This window comes from Podarcis bocagei (genome assembly GCF_964188305.1).
Source record: "Podarcis bocagei genome assembly, chromosome: 1".
NCBI lineage: Eukaryota > Metazoa > Chordata > Lepidosauria > Squamata > Lacertidae > Podarcis > Podarcis bocagei.
The window spans coordinates 51,839,129-51,853,022 of NC_138125.1; the positions used below are offsets into that span (position 1 = coordinate 51,839,129).

Genomic DNA, 13,894 nt, shown 5'->3' on the forward strand with positions numbered 1-13,894 from the left:
GGGGGATGAACGCCATCACCTCCACCAATGCTTGAAGGGTAGTTCGTTAAAGGACTCCGAGGGGCGACGCCTCGTCCGAAACCTACGGAGGCTAGGGCCTAAAGCGCGCCCCCGAGCGGTAACCCCTCGGGGAGCGCCTAGGGATATGCATCTCGGGTGGCTCCCCCTGTTGGTGTTTAACCCTTCCCGGTTAGACCGGATAGTCGGTTAGGGGCCAATGCCTAAAGCCAATACCCTTCTTACCTGTAATCAATAAAGTTGTGGCCATTTACGCCCATTAACCTAAATTTCTGTGTCCGTTGTCTTTATTTATTCCACCTGTGGGGGGGGGGGAGGGAATAGCCACGCAACTAGTTCTCTTCCCACTCAGAATGGGAAAGGGGAACAGGGCTCATCAAAAATAAATAAAGCCTTCGGAAATTTCATGAGAGTGCAAGACAGTTAAGAAGGCCAGATATGAAAGGGCACAGATGCTACAACTTCATTTCTAGTGATGTTAAAAATATATTGCCTTTGCAAAAGCAGTGACATGATGACAGAAACACTCTCCCTCCAGCATGTACCGTATTCAGTTCTATAATCCATATCATTGCCTCTTCCACAAGAGATGCTCAGCAGCAGTGCTTTCCCCCCCCCCAGGGGGTACTCAAGCGTACGCAGTACAGGCACCTCTTTTTGTTGTTGTTAAAAAGTGTGACACTTACTGTAACAACTTTAAGGTGAGTACTGGCACCTATTTTTATAGAAAAAAAATCACTGCTCGGTAGTGTGCAGGGCAAAATAGGCAGTTGTGTTCCTCAACAACACTCTCACGTAGAGTCAATAAGCAATAATTGAATGATAATTCATTTTCTATACTGCTTAATATATTAAAAATATCTCTAAGAAGTATACAAGAAACTGAAGCAACAACAGACAACTTTTTTAAAAATTACAAAAGCAGAAAGTTACATATAAAATGTTACATTAATACAGTTATTAATATATACAAATCATATCAATTCATTTTCCTTCTGACACAACCTCCCTCTCAGCCTCTGTTTGGACGCAGTGTCCAAACAAACTCCCACCTCATACACAACAAAAGTCTCACAATGAAGAGAGTTCCTGGAAACAGTAGGTATCACCCTTGTCTCTCACTTTTTATGGGCAGGCCCAAGGTGGATGGTACTTCCTCAAGATGCCCACAGCAGTGTCCCATTCAGCTGGGAAGCAAATACCTAAATCAATTATAAGTGTCACACACTGAGGAAAGCTAGCATTCTTGCTTCACTGCTGTACATAGTATGGTTATAATTGATGTAGTAATTGTTTGGTCTAATATTACCACACATAGTTACAAGGTTTCAGCTTTCTTATAAAGTTTTTTTGCCTTTCAGAGCAGAGTACGATGACTGTGTTTTCATCAGCAAGTGCCCTGGCCATACAACCTTCAATTCCATGCATACAGAGACTGGATAACAGGAGCCTCAGGTAATCTGATTCAGATCAGTCTCCATAGCAACTCAGTCTCTTGTCCCTAGATCACAGCCCATTGGAACTATTTATAGAGCAATTGCAATCTCCCCGCCCCCCCACACACCATGCACACACAAATCTCTCAGCACCACCCACATTACAAACAAGATTCACTTGGGCACAATAGCTGCCTTCAGCTAGCAATTAAACATCACGTTCCCAGTATCAGGAGGTGCATATGACAGTGTGACATTTTCACCATGCACTTCAACCTGCAACTCACAAGAGCTTCCCCCCTCTCCCCGTGGAGGATAGAATTCAGATTAATTATCTCTTATTGTGAACTAGGCTACTTTTACTGGGCTCAACTGGGGGGGGGATCTCTATGCATCACAGAACTAGTAGAATAGAATGAAGAGAAAAAAATCGTCAAGAAAATCTGGCTCATGAATGAAGTAAGCCTGAATGCCTGTCCTGAGTAAATACATATTTTTCCTCAAAAAACCTAGAAGCAGGAGGAAGAATGTGAGAGGCAGAGGAAGATTGGAGGTCTGGAGACTGTAGGCCAGTGAGCAAAGGGGTCAGACAATTGCCACATCTATAGTCCAGAACAAAGGTAGCCAAGATACAGTAATGCCCTTGGCTCCTTTAGCCCAAGTCATTGGGCTACAATTCTCATTAACCCAGTCAGCATGGTCAATGGTCAGAGATGATGGAAGTTTTAAATCAACATCTGGAAGACACCACATTGGGTTATCCTTGTTCTAGAGTCCTAGCAGAGTGGCTATTCTTTTAACAATTGCATAAAGATGAAGCTGTGTCAATTTTGGCTTCTACTGTCACTGCAGCATTGTGACCTGATAGGCCTTAAAGGACCAACAAGGGCTAAGAAGCAGAAGAGGATGGATGCTGACTGAACGAGCCAACTACTTCCTTGGCCGCAGGCTTCTAATATAGAATACATAGAGCAAAACAATCTTGCCAAATACTGAAAGACAGTCAGTAAAGAATCTGACCTTCAAATTCTTTGAGCTGACTGCACCAAAAACAACAGCCATGCAGCCAAAGGAGAACAACTGAAATTTTCCGTAATCAAAAATGGCTTTTCTTTATGCATCAGTGCCAAGAAGCACAGCTCACATCTTCTTAAACGAACAGCTATATAATCCAAAATTCAATCATGGGGTAATCTCATGTTCAAATATTATGTTAACTTGACACTTACTACTTGGATGAGAATTTTGTTCATTCCTCATTTTAAAGTGAACTGACTCAATTCCCACTTCCTGGACATACACAGACCAGAACACAATTATCCTTCGGATTTCACACTTCTCCAAAATTTATGATCCAGTTCTTAACTCAAAGAAATGCACTAAGTGTTTTGGAAGATGGTCTCTGGGACCATATCAGACATCAAATCACAACTAGTCACATTGGACTCCACTCTGGACCTTTTATTGATCCCTCTGAAACAAAGGAGGCAGGTAGTACATAAAGACTTAGTAATACTGCTACTCATGATGGCCATATGTATTGTCAAAAAGGTCCATTGAATCTCATTATGTGGTTGACATTCAAGACAGACTCGAGTATTGCTTCATTTGGTTGTAACTAGTTAGTGTTGCAACTAGCTAGTGTTAAAACTAGCTGATATTTAAGCATCCAAGAAATGCTCTTTTTCACCATTTTATGTTACCTGAAATACAAGATAAAACTCACAAGCCAATATTATTCTCTAGGATTGACTGTAGGAGCATAAAGTATATTTAAATTTCCTTCCCCCAATGTGCTCTGATAGTTACAATAAAGGTATCAACTTTTCTGGTTTCTCACAGCTATGAATGACCAGATTAAAAAGTCATTCTGCCTCCTGTGCAGCCACATAAACTTTGTGTGTAAACAGCAGGCAGCTTAGCTGTCAGCCGAGATCTAAATTCAGGTAGATAGCCTTGTTGGTCTGACGCAGTCGAAATAAATAAAAAAAATTGTCCAGTAGCACCTTAGAGACCAATTAAGTTTGTTCTGGGTATAAGCTTTCATGTGCATGCCAAGATTCAGCCAAGATCTAAGTTTTATCTGTTAACAGTGCAGGAAGATTAGAACTGATCCAGAATTGACAGCTTAAGCACTTGCCAACAGAATTATTCCCTGTTAAAGCATTACAAATTTTGCCACACAACCAATAAATAAAAAGCAGTCAACAGCATAGTAGAATGCCAATTTAGTGGCTGTTTGACTCTTGTTTATTCCTTCTTCCAGGATGGAAATCCTCGTGGATAAAGCTGCAAGAATCATTTATGCTGTATGGGAAGCTAGTAAGTTTTCCTAAATTAATTCCACACTTAATAAAATAACCTTGTAAGAAATAGAATTAACAGGCTCTCCAACAAATGTCAAACTATATAAAATTACTCAACTGGGCAGGATTATATAAAATATTCATTTGCTTCTTTTACCCACTTTTGCCTCATTTTCTCCAGTAGTATTTCCTTTAAATATTATCTAAGAGTAAAGAATACTCCACAAATACTTGTTCTCCAACAGTTAAAGCTCTAATGATAAATAAGCAAAAAGAATGTTAGGATGCATATACAGCACCACATAAACCAGATTAGCTGCCCTCAATTAATTTAACATGATGCTCATAGCATCATTGCAATTAGACAGGAGATGAATGATGGAATTGTGGCTCAGCAAGAGGTTTTTTAATATAATGGTTATGGAACCCTGAGAAGCTGCATGGTGCTCCAGCCTCACATTCCTAAAGGGAGGTGCAGACACCCAACATATGCAGGCAGGGTTCATCTAGACAGGCCAACTTATTAGCTGCGATTCCTGCATTGCGCGGGGGTTGGACTCAATGAGCCCTTGGGCTCTTCTAAGTCTACAGTTCTATGATTCTGGCTGTCTGGTTAAGCACAGAAAATAGTAGAAGGGCAGGGGAAAACAACACAGTTGGGGAGTGGGGTTGTTGTTCAAGCTCCCCACCCCCCAGTCACAGCAAGGTTAAATAAATAATATTTATTGCGTTGGTCCACAGACCATAGCAGAATAAAACAAGACACCAAGACTTCCATAAAAGTACAGGAGTCATCATTGTAATGGTGATGGTCTCTACTTCATCGGAGGTTTTTAAACAGAGAGTTTGGATGGTCATCTGTCAATGATTCTTTAGCTGTGATTCCTGAATTGCAGGAATCTCTGGGCTAGATTACCCTTGTGGGTCCTTTCCAAATCTACAGTTCTATGATTCTATGATTGTTCCGTGTCAATCACACATGCTATGATTCTATTATTGCTCCATGCAGTGAACTGCAATAATTTGTTTGGGCTTTGCCGCAGGAATCTTAAGTGAAACACTGGCTATTATCACTGACAGAATACTAAGTGAAAGATCAGGATACTAATATTGCACATTTCACTGAGTCATCCTACTAAATACTCATGGCTAATTTCATGGCTATGTTCTACCTTCACTATCAAAGGCTCTGAGTACCAACTGCTGGGAATCACAAATGAGAAGGTTTTGTTTTTTAAGTGGGAAGAGTATTGTTGTGATTTAAGTCTTCCTTGAGGGCTTCCCATAGGTACCTGTATGACCCCATGATAACAGGATGATGCACTAGTATGCACACTTAAAAAAAATATAAGTGTATATAGGCTCCAAAATTTCTATGCAATATGACAATGGAAAAATTGTTTGAAATCATATCAAATTTGTTACCTATTTTTGCTCACTTGTCCACTCCTTACTTTTCCTTATTCTATTGAACATTTTAGATTGTCCTCATAAAGTCATACAGTACACATAATGTATTAGTGTCATTGTCAAGATTAAAGTTCCTGCATTTCAAGTACATTCAGGTTCTCTCCATTTGTTACATTTCTATTCAAAACCATCTGAATATTTCATTAGCATGCGATTTGCTGCCAACATTAAAGAATTATGAAAGATGTTAAGGAGTATGAAGGCAACATATTTTCCCCTAATTTCCTTGCTATCTATTACTTTGTTTCCATAAATGTTGAAAAATATGCAATTAAGATTCTTTAGGAACATGTTCAAGGTTATGTTGTCATAACACATTGCCAGTATTTCTTCTCACAGAGTGGATATGTCTGCACAGAATTTTATGTAAGAGAACGAAAATGATTCATCTACTGTGTGCTATAGAAATTGTTAGTTATATAACTGCATGCAGCATGTGCACATAATATATAGTCTGATATTTTATTATGCGTTTATCTTGTATCTAATAATGAAGCTCTAGATACCCTAAAATGACTGTGTCTAAAAAATTTGGTAATGGACCCAATCAGAAAGGAGGTGAATCTTGACATAAACTTAAGTGGTGCCCAGGATCTGATGCTAGATGTTAAGTTAAATCAATTTGGAACAGTTTCCATACACCTATCAAATTCAACATACCATATTTTTCGCTCTACAGGACGCACTTTTCCCCCTCCAAAAATGATGGGGAAATGTGTGTGCGTCCTATGGAGCGAATGCAGGCTTTCGCTGAAGCCTGGAGAGCGAGAGGGGTTGGTGCGCACCGACCCTTCTCGCTCTCCAGGCTTCAGGAAGGTATCCGCAAGCCTTAAGAGCGCGGCGGGAGTGCCCGCTGGGCTCCCAAGGCTTGCGGATAGCAGCCTCCAAACCCGACCTGGTTTGGAGGCTGGCGGTGGTGGAAAGCAGCGCTTCTCCCCATCGCCAGCCCCACAAGCTGGGGGGACAGCGGGGAGGCGGAGCGCGCTTTCCCGTTGCTCCCTGACCTGCTCTTTGGGCTGGCGGTGGGGGAAAGCAGCTCTCGCTCCCCCCCGCCAGCCCCAAAGCACAGGTCGAAAGGAACCCAAAGCCTCTGGAGCCCAGCGGGAACTCCCGCTGGGCTCCGGAGGCTTCAGGTGAACGCACCTTGAACGCACCTTGTTTTAGAGGGGGAGAACAAGCAAAAAAAATTTTTCCCTGTTCTCCCCCTCCTATGGTCCGGTGCCTCCTACGGTCCGGTGCGTCCAATAGAGCGAAAAATACGGTATGTGAAAGTAAACATCTGCCAAGAAAGTTCAGCAGTCACATTTGACTTCAAAAGAGGAAATTTCTACTTAAATGATGAGATTGGTAGAACCAAATAATCATAGAATTGTAGAGTTGGAAGAGACCCTTAGGAACATCTGGTCCACCCCCCCTGCAATGCAGGAATATGCCGCTGTCCTATGCAGGAAACAAACCTGCAACCCTGGTATTATCAGCACCACACTCTAACCAACTGAGCTAAGGCCTATATGTCTAATACAGGTATAACAAGGGGGGGGGGGAGGAATTGTTTATGCATAAAGTTTTATCCTGCTTTTTCATGTCTCTCTAAATATCCAAAGCATATTGCATAAAATATATAAGCACACTCATAAAATTATTATTATTATTATTATTATTATTATTATTATTATTATTATTATATTTCTTTATAGCCTACCTTTTCCCCCAACAAGGACTTAAGCTAAAATAGAATAAATAGCAATCACTAAAAACAAAAACAAAAACATTCAGAGTGTGTATGTGTGTGTGAGAGATATATATATTAAAACATACAGATCATTACAAAGGTATTACAGTACCAGACCTTTCCTTAAAAACAATCAGTTCCCAAAAGCCTGTTGGAAGAAGAAATTATTCACCTGCCAGAAAAAGGCCAACAAAGAGGAACCAGTCTAATTTCTCTAGGAAGGGAGTTTCAAAGTCTGGAAGCAGCCGCTGAGAAGGCCCATCCAAAAGAAAAATCATACTATAAATTGTTTCAAAATCTCATTTGTCATGAGGATGCAAGCTATTTCATAAAACCCTGAAAAAATAAAAAGGTCTTAATATTTTCCCCTAATTGTTTTGCTGAAAGGAGAGTTCAAAAATAAGATACCATGACTGAAAAGGGCCAGCTCTATTCCCTTACAGATTCCATCCAATGATTCGGTGAAAACTAAAGTAGGATGTGGCCTGTCCATAGATGGCAGAATAAAAAAGACTAGTATCTTCAACATGGCCCATTAGAATAACAGTAACCAGCACAATTAGTTAATACTGGTACTATGTGCTCTCTCTACTACTGTTTCCCTTATCCTTGAAAGTAATTGAGCTGCTGCATTCTACACAAGCTGAAGCTCTGGAGACTTTTCAACAGCAGCTTTATACACAATTCACCGCAAAAATAAATTACAAATGCATTAATCATGTGAGCCCTAGGCTGCTTCCATGTTGAGCAGCTACCATGAAACAGCTATACTTTGCTCACTCACTTTATGTACAACACCTACATTACACAGTAAACAAAATATCCTCCTCCCATGCTTTCCCTGTTCAGCTTCTGCTACCCACCCCTCAGAAATTTATTATGTTTTAAAAGTTGCACAATTTTCTGAGGTGTAGCTGACCCATGGCACAGCAATTCCAGCATCATTGGCTGATAATGGCCTGCATATAATGTGTTCTAGCCATTTTCTTCTTTATAGTCTGTGTCACTGTAGGAATTCTCACTATCTCATCAACCCTTCTCTTCCAAATAGCATTACCTTTACAGCTGTACCTTGGTTTTCGAACAGAATGTGTTCCGGAAGTCCATTCGACTTTTGGAACGTTCGGAAACCAAGGCGTGGAAGCCGTGCCGGACGTTCGGCTACCAAGGCAAAGTTCGCAAACCGGAACACCTACTTCTGGGTTTGCAGCTTTCGAGTTCCAAGTTGTTTGTGAACTAAGCTGTTCGAAAACCAAGGTACGACTGTATTGCAGTGAGGTGGGTAGAATTGATCTGGAGAGCAGGGAAGGAGTATTTAACCCTTTCCCACAGATACTATCACATCACTGAATATTATCCCCCCCCCACACACACACATTTGGAACTAGAGACAAGGGAACTGATCACTTGGCTATGTAATTTGTATCCCAGAAGTATGAATGCAGCTTAAGGCAAAACAACAAAAACTGGGTGTAGAGATATCATTTATGTTTGAAACATAGCAGCCAGTGTTGTGAGATGGCACTGTGGAGCTGCCCTGACTCCAGAATCACTGTACTTTACCTGGAAGGGGCTGGGCAGCAATGAGTTCAGGGCTATGCAGATGCCCCTGTAAGAGTGCCAAATTGGCTTCACCAGTACAGATTTTGTAATGCAGACTTTGTAGTTATCTGCCAATTTGTTGGCCTGCATTTATGTAAGCACTGAAGTTGCATAGAAATAATTTATAAACTACATCTGATCTTAGCCAAAAGGCCAAGAAGCAATCTTCATTTTTTTCATTTGGCAAGTACGTATGTGAATTCTTTAGTTTAAGCAAATGCCTACTTGCACAGAAAATACTGTACAGTGGAATCTCGGGTTACGTACCGTCCTCCTTACAAACACTTTGTGTAACGAGCTCCTCTAACCCGGAAGTAGATGCTCTTGGTAGCAAACTTTGCCCCGGGATGCGAACGGAAGTCGCGCAGCAGTAGCAGGAGGCCCCATTAGCAAAAGCGCACCTCAGGTTAAGAATGACTGCAGGTTAAGAACGGACCTCCGGAATGAATTAAGTTCATAAACGGAGATACCACTGTAATTGTTTTTTGCCTTCTCCTGCTGGGTCTGATGTTACATATGATTTAGTGTTTTGCTTTTTTATTATTTTCATTATTTTAAATTAATTTTTGTCATAAGTTATAATAATAATATATTATTTATACCCCGCCCAAATTTTAATAAAAACTCAGCAAACAAGAAGAAATTTTATAAAAGCAGCTGAATACCAAAAATATTTAATAAAAGTATGATGGGGGAGGGGGGAACTGTTTTCTTTATGTGCAAATATACATAGCATTTTTCTTCAAAGTACTGGGAATCAAGAGATAAGCCTATTCAAACTTGTAACCAAAGGGGAAAGGGGAAATACTATGTAAAACAGATAAAACATCACTTTTTAATTACATCTCTGAGAAGACGAATCAATCATAATACATTAGTTATTTTCTCAGTTTTGCCTTGCTATTCTGACATTTCCCCACTGAAGAAGAAAAAAAATGCCTCTAGTAGGAACTTAACATATGTGAGAAAGTTTATTTAATTAGAAACCCACAAAGACACAACCAGGAACTGTTGACATGAGTCAAAACCATACCATTTTGAATATATGCAAATGTTCCAAATAAATATTAGTAAAGTACAAAACAGTTTGGAAATGTCCAAGCACACCCCATACTTGGGATTCATGGCAGCCATGTGTACGCCAAGCTTGTTTATCCTTGTACTGTTTATGCTTGCCTGTCTCTCTACCCCATGGCTCTACAGAAATCACATTTTAGATACTGTGACAGACATTTTCTACCTGATTTGCAAGGTAGGTTTGTGCATTTCTCTATGTGATTTATCTAAGCTTTGTGCAATTCCTCATGACATTAATATAACATATGTACATAGACTATAACCTATAAAACATACATATGATGAAAACAACTGTCAGCTGGACTAGGGAAATAAACTAATGCCAACAAAACTGGAGTGGGTGGGGAGATGGGTTTCCTGATACAGAATGGTAGTTGCTGTATCAATGCAGATCTGTTATTATTAGGCTGCAGAGAAACTAACATGTGGATGGCCAGATACTAAAGTGGGCCAAGTGCTCTGATGCAACAACACAGTGCATATTTGTACAATAGTATAGACAATCCATGAAAAGCCACTCCTAAGCTACTTATTACCTTATCTTAATAAATTCTACCAATGAATTCCTTTATTAGAATGAAGTCACATGCACACACCATTAACAAATTATTATACATTAAATGCCTGTTAGTAGTTCCAGGTAGTAACAGAAGCATTGGTACAACTTCTCTACTAACGAAGGTAACAAAGGTGATTTAGAATATGCCAACCACTCTACAAAGTATTAAGAACATAAGTATTAACACCTGACTATGCTGGAAAATCATCATATCATATCTGACTCTGGTTTATATATTTTATCATAAATAAATATCACTTGATGTTTTTCAATGATTGGTATTATTTTATAATGAATTTTAAGTGGCATAATGTTGGCTCTATCAAAATAAATTATTCATTTTGAATTATCATAATATGTATTACACTGCTTATTGTAATGATGTATTGATAGGTATTGATAGGTAGTTTTACGGTTGCATTGCAAGCCACATTTTTGGGATTCATTTATGTGGGAAACTGGCATACAAACTGAACTAATAAGAATGGTGTTAGTGCTGGGCTCCAGTGCTAGTCATTAATTCTTGCAGGTAGAATTCAGGTTTTTATTTTGTCCTTCTATACCTTAAATTACTCTCAGTCCAGTGCTCTAGCAAGGGCATCTATAGGAACTTTCTCAGCAACTGTCCTACAGACATAGAACTTCTCTTCGAGACTTACAAAAGCCTAAGGATCCTAGATTATTTTCACATAGCACACTAAAAGGTGTACTTGAGGTTTTCAAGTATTATTTCTTCCACAGGAGACAAAGAACAACCATTTAAGCTTCTTGTATGAAAGTCAAATACAAATCACTTTAGGCAGTAATCCATGTTGGTTTTTAATGTTTGTTTGTAATTGGTTTAAAAGGATAAAATGAGAATTCCCCAGATGCCTAGATGGGGTAAATACTCTCTTGGTGAAAGAGCTCCAGCAGATATTGAAAATGACAAAACATGCAGCAAAGCAAAGCAGTAAGCTCCACTGAATTCAATAAAGCTTGCTTCCCAGTAGACATGTTGAGGATTGTGCTGTTAGAAATGTTTTTGACACATGAACGAAGTCTCAGAATATTTTTACATACTACAAGGCCTCTTGGTGAACTATTTTACATACACAATAAACACTTAATACAAATTTTAGAAATTGAACATTTTAACCAGTGTTGTATTTTGCATGTGTTACAATTACAAAAACTACCAAGGCTCACATGTGAAAATGTCCTTAAGCCAGTAGGGGGTAGAGTTTTGTCTGCTCTGGCCTGTCTTTCACAAATGCTGTCTGTCATTCACTTTATGTCAAGTAGACAGATGGGACAGAAATCGAAATAAATATGCTTTAAAGATCTCAGCAACATTAGCAAGCAAATCCTTGGCAGAATTTCCTATCAACATTCCCATCATGTTTAATATACAGCCTAAAAGTATTTGTTTTCAAGAACACACAAACATTTTATCATACAAAAGGAGACACTTGATGGGGGTGCATTATTCTGGTCAGAATTATTGAGAGGCTCCATCAGATATGGATAACTAAAGACAATAACTATTCACTGTACATCAGAAACACATAAATAACATGCTGTGTAAGGGGGAAAATGCCAACTAGATGGTTCTGATGAGTTCCTTGCTTCTGCAAAGAAACCATGAAGAATGGACAGTTTCTGCCACCTCCAAGGCATCACCTAGTGATGATCAGATCCTAACAGATAAATGGTATTCTTAAATTAATTTTGATCCTATTTTATATTATTTTGATTGATCTACAGTATGTTACTTTTATTATGTATTTCTTTTGTAATATGTGTTAATGTCGTTCACCACTTTGGGGTGCTTTGGGCCCAAAAGCATTGCAGAAATGATCACCAGGAAAATGAAATCTATCTGAGGAGCTCATGTGTACAGAATAGATGCTACTCTTTTAGTTGAACTTACAATGTGTCACCACACAACCCTCCATTCTTTAAAGCACACATACAGTACTCCTCTTTCAGATTGTTTCAACACTGGGAGGCCAGCTGCTTCAAAAACCACAGTCCCTTAATAGATGCTGTAATTTTCCAGCTGGCCAAACTCGACCCCCAAAAATGCAAGTCAGAAGCAAGCAAGATCGATATCCCAACACATTATTTTGCAAGGCACAGACAGCAAAGACAGACTCTTCATTTCCGTGTGGAATGTAAGCCGACCCCCGGGGCCTTGGGGACGACATACGACCCCTCCGCGGGTGTTGTTGGGCCGAAGAATAGTTGGTCACAGCAACAAGAGCCGCAAACTGCATTCTATCTCTTCCTTCTATCTCTTCCCTCGATCTCTCTCTCTCGTGACCTTGGATAAGCATCCACCCGGAGCGAGTCCAGGAAAGCAGCTGCAAGGGTATTGCATCCCCGAAGGACAGGAGAGATGGATCCACAGAGCAAGGACGGGGCATCTTTGCGTTGCAAGCTCAGCCCAGAGGTGGGATGAGAGGGGGGCGTAAGCCACACAAATCACACCAACATCAGGCACTCGCCCTCCTAAACCCATCTATACGCACATAACACACACATACTATGTTTTCGTGTGTGGCGGGTTTTTGTGTGTATGTGTGTACACACCCACACACCCACACACACTGTACACACATACAGTGGTACCTTGGGTTAAGTACTTAATTTGTTCCGGAGGTCCGTTCTTAACCTGAAACTGTTCTTAGCCTGAAGCACCACTTTAGCTAATGGGGCCTCCTGCTGCCGCCGGAGCACGATTTCTGTTCTCATCCTGAAGCAAAGTTCTTAACCCGAGGTAAAATTTCTGGGTTAGCGGAGTCTGTAACCAGAAGCGTCTGTAACCTGAAGCGTATGTAACCCGAGGTACACACACATACACTGCTCCAGTACCTGCCCTCCTAAACCCATTTATACGCACATAAACATACACACGCACAGTACCTGCTGCATCCCCGCTAATGCTCTAAGCTTTATCCCTTTATCCCTCCCTGCCCCCCCCGGCAGCTCCCCTCCCCCCTCCCCATGCGGCTGCGCCTCACCCAGCGCCTGCCAATACTTCTCTCCCCCACACACACACACACCACCTTCTCTGCGTCAGCCGTCGGCACCCCCCGCCCGAACGCCTTTCAGTTCCGAGCCCCCCAGTCGTGCCTGCTGCCCTCCAACACCCGCGCACTCCTCCATCCTCCCCTCCCGGCCCACGCGAGCTCCGCGCGCCCACCTGCTCTCCACCGAGCAGCCCCTCAGCCCAGGCGCCACTGGCTGCGTATCCCGCCGCCGCCGCCTCAGCCGGCAGGTCCGGTTCTCCTCGCCGCCACCCCGACGCAAGCGAGCGCGCCTCCTCTGCCTTCCCCACAAACCCTCGCCGCCTCTCAGCCCCGCATATGTCACAGACAGGAGGCCGGGCGGCGCCCCATTATCCGCTTCCCAGCCGTTAGCGCGAGGCCTGCTCGCCTTTACCTGTCAGACGAGGCCGCCGCCGCCGCCGCCTCCTCCTCCTCGCGCACCGCTCAGCTCAGCCCCAGCCTTAAAGCCGCCTGGCTCCAGTTCCGCATCAACAGCCCGGGGAGGAGCGAACCAACAAGCCGGAGGAGGGCGGGGAGCGGGAGGTGGGAGAGCCAAACCATTCAGCCGCTCGCAGGGGGAGGGCGGGGCGGAACGCAACCAGGGGAAGCGGCGCGAGAACCGAAAGCGGCGGGAAGAGGCGCTGCGGAGTCGCTCGCTGCTG

General features: G+C 41.8%; 1 protein-coding gene across 37 annotated transcripts in view; it reads right to left on the minus strand.

The window, feature by feature from the left end:
- Positions 1-13,756, minus strand: part of MADD (MAP kinase activating death domain) — an 80,218-nt gene extending 66,462 nt beyond the window's left edge. For 36 of the 37 annotated variants that reach the window (XM_081163339.1, XM_081163338.1, XM_081163333.1 and 33 more), the window contains exon 1: positions 13,627-13,756. The gene's annotated coding sequence lies outside the window, so the exon portion shown is untranslated. Of the gene's footprint in view, positions 1-13,387; positions 13,531-13,626 lie in introns of those variants that run through there. The other variant, XM_081163321.1, reaches the window with a different exon arrangement.
- Positions 13,757-13,894: the final 138 nt, after the last annotated feature.